We start from the raw sequence: 8,553 nt of genomic DNA on the forward strand, positions 1-8,553 counted from the left end.
AACGTGGGGTCAGCATGGAGCATCGGGAGGCTGACCTACTGTATTTGAGTGGACCTACAATTTGGTTAGCAGCCAAGTAATGTTCATGTCCTCTCTCGGTAAAATGTATTCCTTGAGTGCCCTTTCATATAATATTGTACCCTTTACAGCTGCATTAAGGGGCCACTGACAACCACTATGCAGGATCACTGCTAACCCCCAATCGTGTTTCTTTCATATTTATGTCGAGGCTATGAGCTGAACCAGCAGGACTGAGTTACAAAGAGCAGGTGGGCTCATCCGCCTTGACAAGCAGCCATTATCAACACAGTTCTTGGAGTGAGAGAGGAAAACCACCAGGGATGGGTGTAAAACCTCTTTCCTCTTTCAAAGACCTTCAAAATCTGAGTTTCTACCCTCGCGCTCTCTCTCAATCCCTCCCTGTCATCATTTTATTCGCCCTCTCTCTGCTCCCTTCAGAGGAGAAGGGAAAAAAGAAGGGAGGGGGAATGGTCTACTTGACCTTAATCTGCCCAGTAGTGAGTTTCAGAGAGATGACATGCAACCTCAGAGGTAAAGGGCAATTGTTTCTTTTTCCCCTCTTCTGAGAGCCAATTTACAGCCCCTGGGGACTTTTCTCTAAAGCTGCGAACTATTTCAGGTTCTGCCACATTGTTTTTGATTCACTAAGATGGAAGCAGCTAAAAGAGCAAGCACCTTCGCTTTCCTCATTCTCAATCATCCTGCAGCCCATTAAATTCCATTAATGCCATCCATCCTACAACAGACAGGGGTATATGAAGTGGCATTTGCATTTCATGGACTATACTGTATTTGTGACCTATAATGGAAAATGTTTGCTGCTTGCTGCAGTAGCTATTAGAACCAGTCAGCAATAACATTAATCTCATGGAAGCCCAACAACTTGAATTGTGCATAAAACGCCAACAAGGAAATAAATCCCATTGGTAATATTCTGTATGCATACCCTGTGGAAATGAATGAGAAGTGCCATCAGTGGCAATTGGCTTAAGGAGTGGATATATCCCATAGACTCTGAAAATCTGCATCAAAACCAAGAAATCCAGAACAGTGTGGAATGGCCATATCGATTTTATGAGCAAGCAAATAGACTAAAAAAAAAGAAGGCTATTCTATTCAAAAATCTCTTTCCAGTTACATTACCTGCACCTTGTGCTGAGCGTAATGTCCCAAGATACCCTTGCAAGGTTTTCCACCTATGTTTTATGACAAAATCATTTTCTGCTTCAAGTTCAAGTGGCATGACTGATTAGTCAGTTAGCACCCAGCAGGGTACTGATACAGAAAAACATCAAAACATGATCCATGATTGCTGGATTGTTAGGTGCCATAATCAGAACCACCTCATTAGCTCAAGCGTGAGCCAAACAAGGCTGACTCGAGGATATTTAGCCTAAATGCTAGCCATTCCTCAAAGTAAAAGTGATTTGCAGTATAAATCTATGGCAGCTAGACCACATCACTATAATGCGCAGAAGAAAGTGCATCTATTTTCCAAGCTATAAACAAAACATTAGTTAAGACTGGAATATTCATATCAGTATGTCAACAGACAAAACTGCAGCTCACACTTTCTAATAAAGTCACAAAAACTCTGACAGATTTGCCAAGTGCTCATATAGGCGAGAACAGTCAAGAAGTGATGCATATTTAACTATGTATAAAGGCAGAGAAATTAACCATGAGACAAGTCTTGCCGGGCCAATGTGAGCCATGAATTAATAATTCGGAGTGAAGTTATTAAGTTATTTGTTAACAGTAAATATTCTGTATGTGTCCCTGAGAGCATGACTTTTTAATAATTCGGAATTTTTAAACTTTAATGTTTAGCTCCATTCTGGAAACAATGGTGCTTAGCTGTAATTGATTCTTCCGGCGTGGAGTAATTATGATGGCTGTGTCGAAGTGGAGCTGGATCCACTTGGCCCTGGGTGATAGGAGAGAGAGCGAGGGGAGAACAGACAGATTTAGAGACGAGGAGGAAAGACAGCATGGAGACACGGATTTGGATATATCTCTTGACAGACAGCCTGACTGAACTGGAGGCAAAATACTACACACTGGTGGGAATAGCCTCAAACCCGGAGATATCCATCTTCTAATCCTCATGTTTTTTTTAGACCTATTCACTCCAACACTTTACGTGCACCAGTCTTGTTTATTTAAATGGTTTGGGACTGATAAACTCTCTCCACATTTCTTTCCATCCCTGTTGCTCACATCACTCTTGCCATCCTTGCCCCCAAAAGTGTCTTGTTGCTAGCAGGTCACTATGCCAATGGCAGCAGACAGAGTCGATCTCAGCAGGGTAGTATTTAATCCACCAGGGCTCAGTGTTAATTACTCACACATCCGCTGGGCTCTGAAGTGAGGCTGGGTGATGTACCCTGGCACTGCTCTTTAACAGGAATGATCCCACAAGCATGTGCAGCGTCTTTGTCTAGGGCCCATTACCTTGGCTCAAATTCATATATTAAAAGGCAGACATTCTAAACACCAGCCACAAGCACATCCCGTAGAGCACAGGGCAGAATGGAGCAGGGTAAAACAAACACGAATGGCAAAATCCCCCACAGGTAGAGGTGTACGGTCATCTGTGACTGTTGGGGTTTCCCATAGGTCAGCAACACACATCGCTTCACGGGGACCGCCAGGAGAGAAAAGCCAATTGTCTCATGGGGTAAGTCTCTATAGCTAATACACAGAGAAACACACACACACACACACACACACACACACACACACACACACACACACACACACGCAGGGTCCTGTCTAGAGTGGCATAGCAGGCCCTGGTCACAGCTGCTCTCCCCCGCCTCGGGAGGAATTGCTTCCATTTGGCCTGTCACTTTGGCCAGGGCCACTGTGGCTTTTCTCATTTGTCAGAGAGCGGGGGCGATCCTCTGGCTCTCACGGCTAATCTGCAGCCGCAGGCTAGAGGAGACACACACACACACACACACACATACGCATACACTCTCTCCTCTCTCATCTGACTGATATAGGCTTTAGTTCACAAGGGTCTTTTTACTCTTTCCATTCAGTAGGGGAAAACAAGAACAACAAGGAAGAGACAGAAAGAGAGATATGTCAAAAGTATCAAGGTCAAGGTTACAACCTCTCAATTTTTTTTATTTACACTGGCTGGATGGTGATGAAATTATATTCTCACACTAAAACAAAACCTTTTTTCTGTTGACTTGAAGAACTGCAAACAACACACAAGATAATTGGACATGGTTTTAGTAATTATCCTCTAATGGAAGTTAAAAAAACATTGCTTTAACTGTAACACCAAGGTGTCTCTGTTCCTCCTCTTACATGCATGAGCGCTCAGTTAGCACTTGATTGGAAGGAAGGAAGAAATGATTCAGTGAGTCTCAGAGAGAGATATCAAGGTCCAAATGAACATGAAATTGCCTGTATTCATAAATAGATGTACAGAATTCCTGGAGATCAACTTTGTCTTGCTTGATTTTATTGCAGTATATCGTGGAATAATTATACCACAACAGCTAAGCAATGCTGGCTAGTAACATTTTACAGCACTGAGGGAACGGAGCAGTCCAATTAAAGAGCTGTCACACAAGGCTTTGAGGGAAACATGGCCAACGTGCGGTGCCAAAACCGATCCTATCATTAGAGGCTGCCATCACTTTGAGGTACAAATGCTTTCAAGTCTTTCTTTCAGTCGGCTTCTGCTGCAGTCAACAGGTGATAGCTCTACTTGATTATTAGTCTCCCTTAAATCTACTAGTATCAATATGCAGCTACCTGTGAGATCTATATTGGAATGAAAATTTATTCCCATGATCAAAGGTGGTTCAAAATTGGTTTGTCTCTCAAGATAAAAACAAGTAAGTCAACGCTCTCTTGATGCTTTTAATATATTGAGAGACAAACAGAACGTCTCTACAGGAATTGAATGGGACACAGTGTCAGTACAACATGTCTCATAGCTCCCATGTAAAATAAAAAAAGCATATTTGGAAATAAGTAATTAGAAGTTTATGATCAGACAGTAGCATCTGGTTGGAGCATGACTGACTTTCATCTTCTGATAACATTTCAAAATAGAGCAAGGTTTTTAGTTTTTGAAAGAGAATACTGCCCATGTTCACAGATATTGCTCAAAGCATCTGAGATAACAGTATGAACTAAATACTAATGAACTAATGAGTTAAATCTATGCTCTAAGGCCATTATACACACATATTCATTTTATTACTTTAAGAGAAAGGAAGATAACTTCAGTTCAATTATGTAGTTTCTATTAACTTAATTTGAAAAGGACCGCACAAACACAAGCACATGCACACATTTAAAATAAATATGAAGCAATCTAATTGAATAACGCAGTTATTTGTGGATTATTCAACATATTCAATTACATACATATGTACTGAATATATATCAATAAATAACTGAAACTGTGTTACAGAAGAAAAACAGATAATTACTTGGTTAATATTTAACTAACTGCAGGTGGCTAATAACTGTCAAGCCATTTAAAACTGCACACTATATCTCAATTAAAAATACATATATTTTAAATTGAGATATGTACCCTGCAAGCACTTGAAAATCATGTTGATCTACAGGCAATATGCTCATTCTCATGCTCACAACTGCAGGTAGGATGATACCTTGTACTGGTGGTGAATTGTACTCCAGAGGCTGATGTTAAATTGAAAAAGACAACAGAGTTGAGTACCTGTGGATTAGTGGACCCGTTGATGGCACCATCTCTTGGACTCTTTATTGACCTTTGGCAAGTACAGTTCGCACAGATTACCGGTCCAGCACCACCCTAAAATGGTTAGATGTTAAAGCACAGGAGTTAAAGATAAGGAATTAGCTTCTCACACTTTATCTCAACAAGACTGATTTCTCTACATCAATGCTGCTTTTGAGAGCAGCACCTATGGGGGAGAAAAAAAAACATGTGATCATGTAACTTACTAACTATCCACTCCAGTTTGCCACACACATTGACCAAAAACAAATTGATCTCGTCTTTAATTTACAAATCATTGCAAAACATATTAGTGAAAACATAATTTGAGTGATGGTCATAACTTTTTAAGTATTTCTGACAACCTTAATATATTCCCAAGTTTAATTATTTCTTAATATTGACATTTCTAATTAAGCTGCATAATTGGAAAGCCTGTATGCAGTGGCAATCATTTCTGTGGCCACTGAAAAAATTAATATAAAAATTATTAATGAATACTACCGTTTTTAATTGCTGTGTACCCATATTCATAATTGCTGCCGCATCCTCCTTGAAATGACATGATGACAAATACAAGTGTCATGTCAGCGCTTTCTTTCTTCATCTCACACCTCAATCAAAGCTAATCCATTTCACCTCAGCTATGAACACTGAAACAAATTAAAGTCCCATTTCATTTTCCACCTTCATTAATGCATCTTGTTTCCAAGGTTACAATCATTTAGTAACTGTGGAACAAACAAATTCAAAGCAGTGTGCGCTTTGATATTTTGAGAGGAAGACGTGGATGGAGTTTACTGGGAAAACAAATCAGCACGGAGTTTTAATCCTCCAGCTCCAAAGTGTTCTGCACATGTTTATCATGAAACAAAGCCTTTTTCATCTAAACAAACATTTTAATATTAGACTTTAGAAGCTTACGCCCAGACAATAATGCTCATAATTTAAACTTTGTCTTGCCAATGTTATACCAGTGAGTACGACCTGAATGTAGAAGTCCCTGTCTCCAAATGCCGACAGGAGACAGCATGAGCAGTAACTGCACAATGTCATTATGTTCGTGGTGTTTCTTCCTGTGGTGTGATGTGACAATGCCAGACACAATGACCCAATTTGCCTGAGTGGCTATGGGGGGGGGGGGTAGGTTGCACCATAAACACTGTACAAAGATCGTCTTTGGGGCAACAGCACAATATCTTGTATGTAATGACATGCAGCCATAAAGAAATGTCACATTCGAGAGTGTTTACACACTACATCTTCTTCTTTGCTCACATATAAAGAAAAAAACAGAGCCTAAAGAAATGCAGGACTGGAGGTGGTGGGGGCAATGATGAGTTCTCAGACTAGCCTCTTTGGCATGCAAATCATATCTGAATTTCTCATTAGCATAAATGCATGAGCAACTTTAAATGCTTTTAATTTTCAATCTCGCCAAGCAGAGGAGTAATTTGTCACTGTCAGGATGGGAGACTAAAAGGGGGGGACCAGAGGGAGCCAAGGACTCCACGCTAAACTGGAATCACAGAAAATTTCTGATTTACTAATTGACTGATGTGCAGTTCAGTCGAGTTGCCTTGAAGGTGTAAATAATTCTGTGTATATTCAAATGGCAAAATGAGAGAGTGCGGGGTGGATACGGAAAAGCACATTACACGATGCTTCTCCTCAGGCCATACTTTTCTCTGGTTATTCTAATTTCCAGCCTTTTACATTTTCGCTCTGTCTCTCTAAAGCGGTACAAGTTTGCTGTTTTAGTACATAATCACAGATAATCAACTGGAAATTAAAACAAAATGTCACATTTTTTATATCTCTGTGCCATTACGTGAAAAGAGGGTGCTCAAAGCTGTTCAGCAGTGGAGCACAAAAACATTCCAGCAGCTTATCACATAAGTAGTTGTAAGTCATTTCAAATTTTATCTTCGTTCTTTCAAGATGTAAGATCAATTGACACTGTACTCTGAAGTCTAAACCACTAATGCCTCATTTTTTGAACAAAGTAGTTCAGATTCAGACAGACCTTGTTAGCTAAATTTAGCTGTAGGTGAAAACAGGGGGAAAAGATTTAACAAGCTCCCCATTTTAATGACTAAAACCAATTAAGCAAACATAATTAGTATTCCATAAGAAAACTAAAGACAACTGCAACATGGGGCTAGCTGCTTACCTCCAAAGAAGGCCCCATCAGACAAGATCTTGGTGGATGTTTCTGTCTGTATAACAAGTGGTCAACTGCTGGTGAAACACATGCCCTCACTGGTTGTACTGGTTCACCACATTGCCCCATTGCACACGTCAACACCTGCAATAGATTGGGAAACCAGACCATCATAGTTGAAACTTCTTCACACCTCCTGTGGGCAAGGCAAAGTGTAAAGAGATGTGAAACACTTAAATGGAAAGTCATAATGAGAAGGAGTCCCTATCCTAAATTAAGACTAAGACTGAGATTAAGACTACAGTGAAACTGTTAAGCAGCAGGTAAGGTTATTACCCATAATTATTTTGGGGTGGCCAACATTCCAACATACGTCACATGAAGTGAATTGCAAATTTGCCCACACCACACCCAACGTTACCTTTCACTCTTCTTGATGCTGGTTCTGGTGTTTGGTTTAGCCAGCCTGATGTAGATGCATTCAGCTCTTCCCCTCTGCAGAAGCAATCGAGAAATACAGTTTAAGACCAACTTCTCACCTCCGTTTCTATCTAGCCAAAGCCAACAGCAGTATTTATGAAAGCAGTAGCCTAATAAATGCTCATCTTCATTCATTTAACTTAGCTGTGACATGGTGTAAACTAAGCACAATTTTGTTAACTTTGACTTCAGCTTAGCCACCAGAGTACCATCTTCCGTACGTTTAATCGTTTAACATCCGTGTAGTTAGCATAAGGTTTACAAATTTAAGCTAATTAGCTGCTGTCCCGAGCCAAAACTGATTTCTTTAGAGATTTTAACCCTCTTATATACAGTCTGTGGTTTTAACCGTATTTCACGATCTTTGTCCGCACAGTGAAGCTTGCTCAGGTGTCCGGTATCACGTTGGCGTCTTTACTAGTTAACATTAGCCAAGCTAACGCTAACTTCACTAGCTGCTGAGCACTTCAAACAGCCAGCCATGACGCTTGCTTATACCAACAGTCACAAAAAGAGCGTACCTGGCTATAAGAGTGTGGTTTCAAATGCTTTCTAGTATCATTAACTTTGAAGAAACCGAAAGTTTTTTTGGCAGGTTGGAGAATAGCAAATAGGGCAGTGCGGTCATTGTGTGGCCAAAACACAGGAGCACTTCAAATGCACTGGTTGAAACATCAGGGGCTGTCAATCATCTGAGCTCCATGGCAACGGGCCGACAGAAGTTGAGCTTTGCTTTTATACTGAGAGAATTGTCGTGACAACTCATCGAGGCAATTAGTAAGCTTGATATTCAATTTCTTCTTAATCTAGATCTGCACTGAGGTTATATGGAATTATTAAGAGTACACCACTAAATCGAAATCATTAATTATATAGCATCGTTTCATTTTAATTTAAATCTAATTTAGTTCTGAGGGGGAAAAAAACACAATGTTAAACGTTCAGACTCCACAGATGACAATCATAATAAAAAAGGGCTTGAATACATTTATATCTTTAATTTTTTTTTTTTTAAATTAAATCACTCAAAAATGGTTGCAAACAAAAGCAAACAAAATAAAAGTTGTTGTTTTTTAACAAAAACATTGAATTTTCCATCACTAACGTTCAAAAATTCATAATTGAATCAATTACACCTTAATATAATAGC

At 39.8% G+C, this 8,553-nt stretch overlaps 1 long non-coding RNA gene across 2 annotated transcripts in view; it reads right to left on the reverse strand.

The window, feature by feature from the left end:
- The window catches only part of LOC130179806 (uncharacterized), a 28,717-nt gene extending 20,623 nt beyond the window's left edge, over nt 1-8,094 (reverse strand). Inside the window, exons 1-5 of one of the 2 annotated variants that reach the window (XR_008829328.1) lie at nt 7,925-8,094; nt 7,345-7,418; nt 6,933-7,067; nt 4,739-4,834; nt 1,807-1,948 (exon numbers count right to left, since the gene is read on the reverse strand). This is a non-coding gene — a long non-coding RNA (uncharacterized LOC130179806). Of the gene's footprint in view, nt 1-1,806; nt 1,949-4,738; nt 4,835-6,932; nt 7,068-7,344; nt 7,419-7,924 lie in introns of those variants that run through there. The other variant, XR_008829327.1, reaches the window with a different exon arrangement.
- Between the last annotated feature and the right edge of the window lie 459 nt (nt 8,095-8,553).

The sequence above is a fragment of the Seriola aureovittata genome, chromosome 13 (genome assembly GCF_021018895.1).
Source record: "Seriola aureovittata isolate HTS-2021-v1 ecotype China chromosome 13, ASM2101889v1, whole genome shotgun sequence".
Lineage (NCBI taxonomy): Eukaryota > Metazoa > Chordata > Actinopteri > Carangiformes > Carangidae > Seriola > Seriola aureovittata.